General features: G+C 46.9%; 1 protein-coding gene across 2 annotated transcripts in view; it reads left to right on the forward strand.

Annotated features, from left to right (window-relative positions):
- Positions 1-3648: 3648 nt before the first annotated feature.
- BANF2 (BANF family member 2) overlaps positions 3649-13609 on the forward strand; it is a 40038-nt gene continuing 30077 nt past the window's right edge. The window contains exon 1 of one of the 2 annotated variants that reach the window (XM_087853920.1): positions 3649-3733. The gene's annotated coding sequence lies outside the window, so the exon portion shown is untranslated. Of the gene's footprint in view, positions 3734-9687; positions 9819-13609 lie in introns of those variants that run through there. The other variant, XM_045810432.2, reaches the window with a different exon arrangement.

A 13609-nucleotide genomic window follows, 5' to 3' on the forward strand; every position in this document is an offset into this window, starting at 1 on the left:
CTCATAAAAGCCATCTATGAAAAGCCTACTGCAAATATTATTCTCAATGGGGAAAAGCTGGAAGCCTTTCCCTTAAGATCAGGAACACGACAAGGATGCCCACTCTCGCCACTATTATTCAACATAGTACTAGAAGTCCTTGCAACAGCAATCAGACGACAAAAAGGGATCAAAGGTATTCAAATCGGCAAAGAAGAAGTCAAAATGTCTCTCTTTGCAGACGACATGATACTCTATATGGAAAACCCAAAAGAAGCCACTCCCAAACTATTAGAAGTTATAGAGCAATTCAGTAACGTGGCGGGATACAAAATCAATGCTCAGAAATCAGTTGCATTTCTGTACACGAATAACGAGAACGAAGAAAGAGAAATCAGGGAATCCATCCCATTTACAATAGCACCAAAAACCATACGTTACCTTGGAATTAACTTAACCAGAGACGTAAAGGACCTTTATTCTAGAAACTATAAATCACTCTTAAAAGACATTGAGGAAGACATAAAAAGATGGAAAGATATTCCATGCTCATGGATCGGAAGAATTAACATAGTTAAAATGTCCATGCTACCCAGAGCAATCTACACTTTCAATGCTATCCCGATCAAAATACCGAGAACGTTTTTCAAAGAACTGGAACAAATAGTCCTTAAATTTGTATGGAACCAGAAAAGACCCCGAATCTCCAAGGAACTGTTGAAAAGGAAAAACAAAGCTGGGGGCATCACAATGCCGGATTTCGAGCTGTACTACAAAGCTGTGATCACAAAGACAGCATGGTACTGGCACAAAAACAGACACATAGACCAATGGAACAGAATAGAGAGCCCAGAAATGGACCCTCAGCTCTTTGGGCAACTAATATTTGATAAAGCAGGAAAAAACATCCGGTGGGAAAAAGACAGTCTCTTCAATAAATGGTGCTGGGAAAATTGGACAGCTACATGCAAAAGAATGAAACTTGACCACTATCTCACACCATACACAAAAATAAACTCCAAATGGATGAAAGACCTCGATGTGAGACAGGAATCCATCAAAATTCTAGAGGAGAACATAGGCAGCAACCTCTACGACATCAGCCAAAGCAACCTTTTTCATGACACATCCCCAAAGGCAAGAGAAACAAAAGATAAAATGAATTTATGGGACTTCATCAAGATTAAAAGTTTCTGCACATCCAAGGAAACAGTCAGAAAAACTAAGAGGCAGCCCACGGAATGGGAGAATATATTTGCAAATGACACTACAGATAAAGGACTGGTATCCAAGATCTACAAAGAACTTCTCAAACTCAATACACGAGAAACAAATAAACAAATCAAAAAATGGGCAGAAGATATGAACAGACACTTTTCCAATGAAGACATACAAATGGCTAACAGACACATGAAAAAATGTTCAAAATCATTAGCCATCAAGGAAATTCAAATCAAAACCACACTGAGATACCACCTTACGCCAGTTAGAATGGCAAAAATAGACAAGGCAAGAAACAACAATTGTTGGAGAGGATGTGGAGAAAGGGGATCCCTCCTACATTGTTGGTGGGAATGCAAGTTGGTACAGCCACTCTGGAAAACCGTGTGGAGGTCCCTTAAAAAGTTAAAAATTGAGCTACCATATGATCCAGCCATTGCACTACTGGGTGTTTACCCCAAAGATACAGACGTAGTGAAGAGAAGGGCCATATGCACCCCAATGTTCATAGCAGCAATGTCCACAATAGCTAAATCGTGGAAGGAGCCGAGATGCCCTGCAACAGATGACTGGATTAAGAAGTTGTGGTCCATATATACAATGGAATATTACTCAGCAATCAGAAAGAATGAGTTCTCAACATTTGCTACAACATGGACGGCACTGGAGGAGATAATGCTAAGTGAAATAAGTCAAGCAGAGAAAGACAACTATCATATGATTTCTCTCATCTATGGAACATAAGAACTAGAATGATCAGTAGGGGAAGAAAGGGATAAAGAAAGGGGGGTAATCAGAAGGGGGAATGAAACATGAGAGACTATGGACTATGAGAAACAAACTGAGGGCTACAGAGGGGAGGGGGGTGGGGGAATGGGATAGACCGGTGATGGGTAGTAAGGAGGGCACATATTGCATGGTGCACTGGGTGTTATACACAACTAATGAATCATCGAGCCTTACATCGAAAACCGGGGATGTACTGTATGGTGACTAACATAATATAATAAAAAATCATTATTAAAAAAAAAAAAAGAAGAAGCAAAAAATAAAAAATAAAAAAAAAGAAGAAGAAGAAAGAAAAGAAAAGAGAAGAAAAGAAAAGAAAAGAAAAGAAAAGAAAAGAAAAGAAAAGGAAAAAAAAGTATAATAAAATTCAGAAAGAGCCCACTAGGGTGGTTGGATTCAGCTCTCTGCTTTGGTTTGGCAGGCCCCCCAACCGGCTCATAGATCAAGCCGACTGGCTCGGCCCAGCACAACTGTCCAGCCTTCGATCTGAATGTGCACTGCAGAAAAATTAGATTTGGTGGAATGAGAACATTGCTTGTAGCCCCGTTGACACTCCTCTTCAGACTGCTAATGGTCACTGTGGTCAGAAAAACCCACGCCTGGTCAGAAACTCATGAGCCGGTTGTAAATCAGACAACTTTTGTTTCTTTTTCTAGTGTCATTTTACTGCGAGTCCGTGGATTCTTGTAGAGTTTAGGTGCCATCTGTGGTGGTGGTGGTGGTGGTGGTGGTGTGTGTGTGTGTTTGTGTGTGTGTGTGTGAGAGAGAGCACAATGAACTCAGACTAATTCATACTAAAGTTTTACTGACTTGCCATGCAACATCTCCCAGACATTTGCACCAAACTGCCTCTAAACCATCTGTATCAGGAAATCATTCAGATTTACATTAAAATCCATGAAATTTTTGCATTCTACTCCAAAATATATCCACAAGGACAGATTTTCTAAAAATGGAAATCATTGTATTATTATTTTTATCAAAGTGATATATATATATGAATACTGTACATGATACAGGTAATATAGGGAAAAGGATCATGAAAAATATTTAAAAATCACCTGAAGTCCTAGCCTCATAGGTAACGTTTTTACTTTTTTTCCTCCTACACTATTTTCTATTTATAAATATATGTTGTTTGTTCTCATATAAGCTTTTAAATCATCTACCACTGTGTAAAAGGATTCTGGCTATTTATCTGGTAGCATCAGGTCCAGGCACTGGGGATAACCCACCTGTTTTCCAGTTTGAAAAGCAGGACCTCAGGAGTGGCACCTCCAGAAATCATACACATTTCAGAAAAGGAAAGAAGAGAGAGGGCAGAAGAACGTTCTGGAAATGTATAGGGTGGGTGCTTCAAGGGAAAGTGGGGGCACATTTCTGCCTCTGTTTAAGTCTCCCAGGGCCCTGGCCTGCCTATAGCCCATGGGCAGCAGGGGGCCATCAGTGTGGGCAACCCCCAGGGGTATTTGCAGGCCCGTGGGAGCTGTGCAGTGGGTTGGTTTCCCCCTAAATGACCCACCTACAAACCTACATTAAACTTCCTTGCAGGCAGGCCTCATCCTCCTTTAGCAGAACGCTAAACGCGCCAATTCCTAAAGAAGTGTTTTCTTTCTTTCAGGCAGGAAAACTAATGAGCTCCATCTTTGGCATGGATCAGAAAATTCCACTGTGGCGTTGGCAGAGCTTACACCAGCACCAGAACTTTAAAGAAACCCCACATTGAGAGCTACGAGGAGCAAAGGTAAGGCTGATTGGCCTGATTTCCTTGCTCACAGTCGGGGAAAGAAAAAGGGAAAGGAGAAAGGAACAAAGTACCTGGCTGGGAGAGGTGTGTCCGGCCGGAGGGAGGTACTTTCCCGAGCGTTCTCGGAACCGTCCATCTCCTTGGGCAGCACAATGCCCTCCTTATTCCCCGTGTCCTCACGACACGGTGGCTGACTTGCAGCCTTACCCGGCACAGCGTCAGTGGCAAACATTCAGACCTGCGGCCGCCGGGCACATCTTGGGCAGATTCCTCCAGCCACTGGGGTGGGTTTCCACTCTCAGCAGAGGTGGGAACAAGCCGTGTTTGCCTCACAGTCTCTTGTTTTTGGAAAACAGTTGGCAGACTGAATTGAGTAAATACAGCATGTCGCCTACTTACCAATAAGTATCTGTTCATTCATTCAGTAAATGACTTTTGAGCACCTACTGTACTCCAGGGGCTGGAGATACGGCATGAGCAGAACAGACATAGACCCTCTACACATGAAGGTTTGGGGTGGGAGGTGGACCATCAGAATTAAACAAATACAATAACTTCAGATACTAAGAACAGAGTGGTGAGATAGAAAATGACAGTGGGGAAGAGGCTCTTTCAGGATGCTTAGGTGAAGCCTCAAGTGATATTGCAGCCAAAATCAGAACCTCCCAAAGGAACCAGTTGCCAGAAGATGTGGGTGCAGAAGTCTTCTAGGGAGAGAGGACGGCATGTGCAAAGGCTCTGAGGCAGGAACGTGTTTGACAGCTTCAGGGATTTGAGGAAAAGCTGATGAGGAAGTCATGGTAATGAGCAAGGTGTAAAGGCAGGGGCCAGATTTATTATGAGAATTGTCACATGTAACATTGTAGACTGTGTTATAGTTTGCACAAGGCTTTGAACGCACACTATCTCAATTCAATCATCTCAACATTCCTATTAACTTCCTCAGGGTCACAAAACTAGGAAGTGGCGGACAGGTACTCTGACCAAGAACTCTGTTTGCACAACTCCAGAGGGCACTATCCATGCAGCAGGGGGAGCCATTCGTATCATTGCTTTGAGTTTGTGCAGTGCACAGCCTGTGCCACTGTACATAGTGACCCTGTGCTAGCTCAGGTCTATTTTCTCCAAATTTCTGTGCTTTTTCTGTGCTAGGAACTGTTGGGAATACAAAGAATAAAGATATTATTCTAGCCCTTGGTGAGTACATGATTGGTTAAAGAGAAACAATATATGAAGAGATGGTGGATGACACAAGACAGTTTTTGTTTCTGGCAAGTATATTATGAATAATTTAGTAGGGATGCAAGATTTCAAATTGGCTTGAAGATTTAGATTGGTGGATATACAGAAAGAGAAATCCATAGGAGTCATCACACACACACGCAGTAAAAACCTAGTGTATTGTAGACCACCATAAGCACTTGCCTCCAGCAATTTGAGACTAAAAAAAAATAAACGTTTATTATCCTATCCTATAAAAGACAGAACCATACAGGTAAAATTTTGGCAAATATAAGAAGAGAAAAAGAAATCATCTATAATCTCATTAATGAAACACAACTGCTTTTCACATTTTAGTGTATTGCCTTGTGGTTTTTCCTCCTAGGTAAGCAATTTGTGTGTGTGTGTGTGTGTGTGTGTGTGTGTGTCATGTGTGGGAATGTATGGATACATCATACATGTCGTATATACACCTACCACAAATACACACACACATTCTCACCTTTCTCGAGATATAATTTATATGCTTTAAAATTCACACATTTTAACTGTGCAGGTTGATGAGTTTTGGCAAATAGAAACACTTGAGTAATTGCCACTATACTGAAGATCTAGAACATTCCTTTACACCACAACTTCCCTTACCCCATTAGTCACTCCCCCACCCTACCCCACCCTTTCCTCCAGGCAATCACTAAACTTACTTCTGCAGCCTGAGACTAGTTTTGCCTACTCCCGAGCTTCATGGAATCAAGTGCATACTCTTGTCTCTGGCTTCTGTTGTTCAGCGTATCTCTGAGATTAATCACGTTATCACGTAGGTACCAGGAGTTTGCTCCTGTTCGTTGCTGACTAATATTCCATTATAAGAATGTACAAGAATCTGTTCATTCATTCGCCTGTTAACAAACATTTGGGTTGTTTCTCGTCTGGGGATATCATGAACAAAGCGGCTATTCTTGTACATCTGTGGAGGTGTTTTCATTTCTCTTGGGTAAATACCTGAGAGAGGATTTGCTGGGTCATTTAGTAGATCTGTATGTTTAAAGAACAAACTACCAAGCCCTTTTCCAAAGTGGTTGTACCATTTTACAACCTATGTGAGTTCAGCTTACTCCACAGTGGCACCAACATTTCTACTGACGTTTTTAACTGTAGCCACTCAGGTGAGCATGTGGGAGTTTTAAGTTGCCTCTTCTTCATCACTAATGATGGGGAGCATTTTTTTTCCACAGGCAAGCGTTTCTATAGTTGTAATTCTTTGTAGCCTCTGCTTTTTAAATTTACACTTAATATCACCATTCTTCTCTGTTTCCTCGCAGTCTTCATGACCATTATATTAATGGCTCCTAACACTCCAACACGGAGATTCTCTACAATTTATTCAACCATTCCTCCATTAGACATTTAAATGATTTCCAATTTCCCACATTTCGAAATAACACTGAAATTAACACATGAATGTCTAGGTTTCCCCCATATTTTAGACGATTTCCTTTAAATTAATCACAAAAATAAAACCATCGGGCCAAAGGCACTTTTGTGACTTTGGGAGTGTAAAATGTCAGGTGGACATTGAGGCTGCTGTCTTTGAAGGCACAAGCTGAGCCCCCGTTTTCATCTCTTAGCTCTGTGCTGAGGTCTCGGGATTGGGCCCCTTCATGTATGTGATCCTTTCGTCTAGGGGCAGGGCTGATGGCTGTTTAGTAGCCATGATTTTTTGAGTCCTGGGTAATGCTGAAAAGGTTGATGCTATCATCGACACAAAGCTCCGGGACAACAGGCTTCATTCCCCTTTAGCCAAGTTGAAATGTGGGGAAAGAAAAACTCTGGGGTGCCTGGTCCCCTGAGAATGATCTGTGAAGCCAAGTAGCAACTGGGGCCATTCACTGGCAGTTCCATAGTCTCGGTACACGAAGTGTCCGACCAAAGGGGCCAGGAACTGGATTTGAAGAGTGTTTTGATGCCATGCAGAGTGTTTTCACTTGGATTGTATGTTTGTATGTTGGGGGTCTCTGGGAGGACTGACGCTGATGATGGGGAGGGGTATGTGGGAGGAGTTGGGGGAATCACACTCCACCGCTATAGTACAGGTGTGAGGCTAGGCACAGGCCTGGCATGGGCATGGGCACCTGGGGAAGCATATTAATCCTATCAGGCCAGCAGAGACCCTTATCAATCTCTTTCCAAGTATCCGACAGCCCCCCAAACCTAGCAAGAGCCATATTTTATATGGTTCCAGGTCCACATCCATATTCTTGTTTCAGGAGGATTGTCCAGGTAGATAGAAGCAAGAGGAATTTGCATAGCAAATCAGTCCCCTGTGGGTACCCCATTCTGGCCTGCCTATGTGGAAGAACAGGCCTTTGGGCCAGGTTGCCAGGCCCCTTCTTCCCCCTGGCCTCCCCCTGAGAGTGTCGTCTGAGCTCCTACATTTCCTCAAGGTGCCCTTGATGACCCTCCAAAGGGCAACCAGCAGAATGCCTCCATCTGCCTGGAGACCCACCAGCAATTTCCAGAAAGTCCTGATTGTACTAAAGCCACAGTATGTGTCTTTCCCCCTTTAAATGTGAACTTACCAAAGACAAACACCATTCCCTATTCATGATGTCTTAGTCTGGGTTCCCCCAGAAGCAGACCTTGAAAGGAGGATTCAAGGGCAAGTTGTTTCTTTAGAGACAATCCCAGGAAACTCTGGCAGAGGGGTGGGGAAGTGGGCCAGGAGAGGGAAGGCAGCAAGATAGGGTGTGTCATCAAGCCAGTTAGCACTGTGGGCAACTGAGGCTTGGAGGTCTCTGGAAGATGGCACAGAGCGTGCCTCCAAGCTGCTCCACCTAAGCGGGAGGGAGCTGGGGTATTTATCCACCAACCACCAACAGTCCCTGTTGAGGAAGTTCCTGGGGAGACTTTAATTCCTGGGCTCCCAGCTGCATGGCCTGCAGGCAGGGTGGGCTCCAGCAGCTGAGGAAAGCCCCCAAACAAAGAGACACAGGTGCTGGTGGCTGGAAGTCAGGCCACCTTTGTGCACGGAAGTGGTAAAGCCACAAAGCTATGGGCAGGGCACAGCATGAGCTGTGCCTCCCCGGCGTGGCTCAGCACTGGCAATGAACAGATCCTCAGTAAAGCAGGTTGGTTGAATCCAGAGGGCTCAGCCAGCTTTGGCCCCAAAGCTATGGCTTCTGTTCGTTCTCCAGCAACCCCTTAATACTGCCATCAGCTGGCAGCGTGTGTTTAGGCTCAAACCCAGAAGACGACCACCATTACATTTGTGAGCAACACTTCTTAAAGTGTACTCTCCAGACCCACAGCGGCAGCGGTACCGGGGAACTTGTTAGAAATGCAGATTCTTTCCCTTAGCATTATCTCCTCCAGTGCCGTCCATGTTGCTGCAAATGTTGGGTAATCGTTCTTTCTGATGGCTGAGTAATATCCCATTGTATATATGGACCATGTCTTCTTAATCCAGTCATCTGTTGAAAGGCATCTCGGCTCCTTCCACAGTTTGGCTATTGTGGACAATGCTGCTATGAACATTGGGGTGCATATGGCCTAAGTGAAATAAGCCAAGCAGAGAAAGACAATTATCATATGGTTTCACTCATTTATGGAATATAAGAAATAGGAAGATCGGTAGGAAAAGAAAGGGAAGAATGAGGGAGGGTAAACAGAAGGGGGAATGAAGCATGAGAGACTGTGGACTCTGGGAAACAAACTGAGGGCTTCAGAGGGGAGGGGGGTGGGGGAATGGGAAAGGCCAGTGATGGGTATTAAGGAGGGCACGTATTGCATGGTGCACTGGGTGTTATACGCAACTAATGAATCATGGAACTTTACATCAAAAGCTAGGGATGTACTGTATGGTGACTAACATAACATAATAAAAAATTATTATTAAAAAAAAAAAGAAAAAAGAAATGCAGATTCTTGAGTCCTACCCCCAGGCTTCCTGAAGTCAGGAATTCTGTGGAGCCAATCTGTATTCTAACGAGCCCTCCATATGATTTAAAAGTACCCTAAAGCTTGAAAACCACAGTTTTAGACTCTAAAATTAAGATAGTCTCCAAGGCAAGGCCATTTGCTCTTTGGTTAGAACGCTTCCCGCTCCCAACCTCAAGCACCAGAGAAGCAAGGGGATGGAACTTCTAGAAACCTTTCAGACTCCAGCCCCTTTTGTGGGTTTTCCTTTTCATTGGGAGGGCTTATTAAATAGAAATTGCACCTAATTACCAATCACCTGCAGAGGAAAGCTGCGCAGGCATGTGAAACCATAGAAGGTACCCTGAGGGACATCTGTGTTGGGTTTGACTAAGGAGAGAGGGTGGGGGAGATTTACATTTTCCTGTTTGTTTTCTGAGCTAATATTTAAATTCTTCTGTTTGCCTCTGGACACGCCAGGTGGGCAGTGGGGGAAAAGTCATGGGTCTGCCTCGGACTTTTAAATCAATCATAGAAAATGTGCAGAGGAAGAGTAAGGGGTGGGGGTACCCCCTTGAAGTCAATTTGTGTGGGAAAAATTGAGAGAGGCTCTTGGGTCCCTTGTGTTGGCCCAAACCAGGTGGGGTAGGGGACGCTGATAGACTCTAGAAGGGCAGCTGCTTTTCCAGAAGCACCAACCAGAACAGCATCCAAATGTATTGTGTCCTCAGGAGGGGCTCCCTGCGGCCCTGATACCAGCAGTGACGGTGGGCCTTATGGGGGACCCCAGTGGAGTGACATCACAATGTGACCCCATTCAGGATCTCAGGACTGACTTGCCCCTGCACCAGGATATAAGCTTACCCTCCTAGGGCTGGCCTGCTCTCACAGGGCCACAGCAACCGAGACAAGCTGACCTGTGGCGCTGACCTGCCGGGCACTCTTGGTGAGTATTCAGACACGCTGAGAACCAGGGACAGAAACACAGCCGATGGGTGGCTGGCCTAGTGCCTCAGGGTCCCACACTGGGCAGCAGACCCAATCTGGTGGCTAGCAGTGTGCCAGAGCAAGCCTGAAGCGGGCTTACACGATACAGACACCCCTCTCCTGACCTTGCTGTGTGGGTTGCTATCTGCAGGAACTGATACTCTAATCACCTCCTGTCTGCCCAGTCTGCCACCTGCCCCGGCTCCCTGGACAAAGGTCATCTGGGTGCTTGATAGAGGCTCCGGGGCGGGGAAGCCAGGCTCTCAGATGGCATAGCCACTAGAGAATTGCTCTGAGTCCCTGCTGGGTACAAAGGCAGCCATTGGCCCAGTGAGACCCTCACAGCATGTGAGGGATGCCGCGACCGCCTCCCCTCTGACAATGTGCACGGTGGCCTTCCTCTCTGTACGCTTTGCTTCTCTCTTTGGCTGTTTTTAAATCCAACTCCCAGTGGTGCCCAGTGTAGCAAGTCTCTTCCTTCCCTCTTGGGACAGAGAGAGAGAGAGATTTGAGACCATTATGGGAAGTGGGGAGATGGGTGAGAACACCGGAAGGGTAGGCAACAGGGAAGAAGGAAGGGTGGTGGTGAGGGCAGGATGCTGGCTTTTTCCCAGCTGAGTCACCAGCAGTAGCTTGAGGGTGGTCTCAGGCCCAAGGGTCTTCAGCAGCCATCAGTGGGGACTGGCACAGGGGGCACCAGAAGGCGGAGCCCACCTCCCCCACTGCCCTGTCTGTCCCTTGGCTCCGCACATCCAGATGGACCGCTGGCCATCTGTAGGAACCGGTGGGTGGGTGTGCACAGGCGCCGAGCACCTCACACACAGGGAAGGTTTGTTGGGGGCCCATGACTTTGAGCCCTCATTTGGAAAGGGAAGGAACAAACACTAGGCACCTACTACATACCAGACCCGCCATCCCTGTGATTGCTCTTAATTCCTGCCACCAGGAAGGTGAAGGAGGCATTTTCATGCTCATTTTATAGATATGGAAACTGAGAACTATGTTCTGTGCTGGGTGCCGCATTTTAAGAGGGACATTAACCTAGAATTTCTATACACTCAGTATACGGACAAGCATATCCATAGATTAGAGCGCTCTGAAAATAGAATGGGCTCCTTTGGGAGGCAGTGAGAGTGCCTTTGGAAGCATCCGGGCAAACCCGGTGCCTTCCGTCAGCAGGGCTGGGACAGGATCCTTGTGATCAGTCGGGAACTGAACCAAAAGCGCTTTAAAAGCTGTTCCAAATCCCAGATTGCAGGATCTGGGTCTCAAAACCTTGCTAGCCTTCCATGTTTGAACCCAAATGGGTCAGGCCTTCCAGGGGGGCTGCAGACCTCGTTAGTGGGGAAAGCTTGGAAGGAACCATAGAGACCAGCTCCCCCCGCCCGCTGGGCTGCAGGTAGGAAGCAGGTGGCCAGGCTGGTTCTGGGGGAAGCAGGGGTGATCCAAGGCCACAGAGCCAATTCCCAGCATGAATATGTGTTGACTGAATGAATGAAGCGATGACAGTGCCAGGACTGGAACCAGCCTGAATGCTGATCAAACACCCCTTAGCCCATCTTTCTCCCTCTCCTGAAACTCTTTCTTATGAAGCTTATGATTCAGCCAACACTTGCTGAGCACCTACTGTATGCCAAGTGTGTTCACCGAGATAATTTCCCGTAATCTGCCCCTTACCCATCAGCTGGGTGTCATTGTCCGCATTTCCCAGGTGAGGATGGTGGGGTGACTGTCCCAGGAGCAGAGGACTTGCGGAGCCGCCACGAACAATAATGACAATGCAGGTCTCGCCAACTCGAAGGACAGCAGGACCTCCACCTGCCGCCTCCCAGCCTGTGCAGCGAAGTCCTTTCCTATTTATCCTTCCTCAGGACAAACTGCTGGTGACTTGCCCAGCTGCTTGGGGGCTATTTTACCTCCTCTTTGGCTTCGTCCTGGCTGCCGTTGGGCTCCCCATGGGCCTGCCTCCTTCACTGCCCGTGCCTCTCGCCCTAACGGGACAAGACGGAGTGACTGTTTCCACACCAACAGATGTTAAGCGCCAAGGAAGAAAATATGCTAATCAAAATCAGCTTTGGCTAATTGTAGCAATTTCCCTTCTGCGCATTGCCCTGAAATAGTAGCCACGCTCTGTTCTTTTTTCACATCAGGGAGCCCCAAATTGGCAGCTTAAATGAGGTTGCAAAGAAGTCAGTTAAACAGGCCCTTTTGCTGCCAGTTACCATGGATGAAGCCTTGAACATGCTCTCCTGGTAAGACCCCAGTTCAACCGTTCGTGGACTTGGCATCTTGCCGTGGATAATTCAGACCCACTGTTGGGCTGCGAGAACCTCATTTAATCCCAGGGGAAGGCAGAACCTCAAGGGATTTAACGAAGAGCCAAGCTCTAGAGCACATGGGCTGACCTTGAACCCTGGTTTACTCTGGTTTGTTCTACAGCCAGCGCCGGTGGATAGCACTTTCCCCACTGAGGGAGATACTCTCATCAGCCGGTCCCGTATGGTAGCCAGGAGCCACGTGTGGCCATTGAGTGCTGGAAACGGGGCTAGTGTGACTGACGGACCGAATGATCAATTTTAATTTTAAAAGAAGTTTGGCTTAAATAGCTTTGTGTGGCTAGTGGCCACTGGACCGGATGGGGTGGCTGTAGCCTTGCCAACTTTTGTGACTTCATCTCTTGACCTCGTTCCCCCCACTCCCCCCAGCGGCCCCCTCCCGCTTCATTCACCAGCCAGACCTGCAGCCTATGCCTCCAACAAGCCAAGCTGTTTCCTCGGGGCTTTGGCAGCATTGCATTTTATGGATTAACCCTGTCCACCATCACCGCCTCAGGTCAAGGGTGTCTCCTCAGAGCACCCTTCCCGACCTTGTCTGAGATCGTCCCCAGCGCCACTCCAAGCTGGTCCTGATTTCGCCGAAATTACCGTGTGTCTTAGTCCAGATTGCTGTAACAGAGCACCATGGACTGGTGGCTTCTAAACAGCAATCCTATCTCACAGTTCTGGAGGCGAGAAGTCCGAGATCAAGGGCCAGCACGGACAGGCTCTGGGAAGCATCAGCTTCCGAGTCTGGACAGCCTTTTTCTCCTTTCGCCTCATGTGGTGTAAAGAGCGCTTTCTGGGGTTCCTTTTGCAAGGGCGCTAATCCTATTCATGAGCATTCCACCTTGATCACCTCCCAAAGGTCCCGCCTCCTATTACATCACTCTAGGGGTTAGGATTTCAACAGACGGATGCTGGGGTGGGAGGCACACACATTCCACCATGGCATTGTGTTTGGGGATTTTCCTGTCTACTGCCATCTTCCTGGACAAGAACTTCAGCCTGCAAGAGCAGGGGTGCTATCTCTCATGATCACTCCACCCCGGACCTGGAACAGTGCCTGGAATGGCGCGTGGTAGGTGGAAAGTGCTCAGCACAGTGTCTAGAGCGAGTGGACACCCTGCAGGAGGCAAGGTAGTCACTGCCTCTGTAGGCTTCTTCTGTGGAATCCAAAACTTGGTGGTTTAATACAGCAATGATGGGTTATTTCTCCCAATGCCCTGGATCAGAAATTTGGGTAGGGCTCAGCTCTACATGGAATTGGCGAGGGTCACTCCGTCACCCTTCCAGAACTCCCATGGCCTCCAGATGGCATCTCCATGTGGTTAGTCAGACTTTATGACAGCTGGCTTCTGAGGGAGGATGCAGAGTGAACAGGCTTCTTGAGGGCCAAGCACAGTCCTGGTCCCACCACTTCACCACATTCTGT

The sequence above is a fragment of the Ursus americanus genome, chromosome 22 (assembly GCF_024610735.1).
Source record: "Ursus americanus isolate L20-20 chromosome 22, mUrsAme1.1.p, whole genome shotgun sequence".
Classification (NCBI taxonomy): Eukaryota; Metazoa; Chordata; class Mammalia; order Carnivora; family Ursidae; genus Ursus; species Ursus americanus.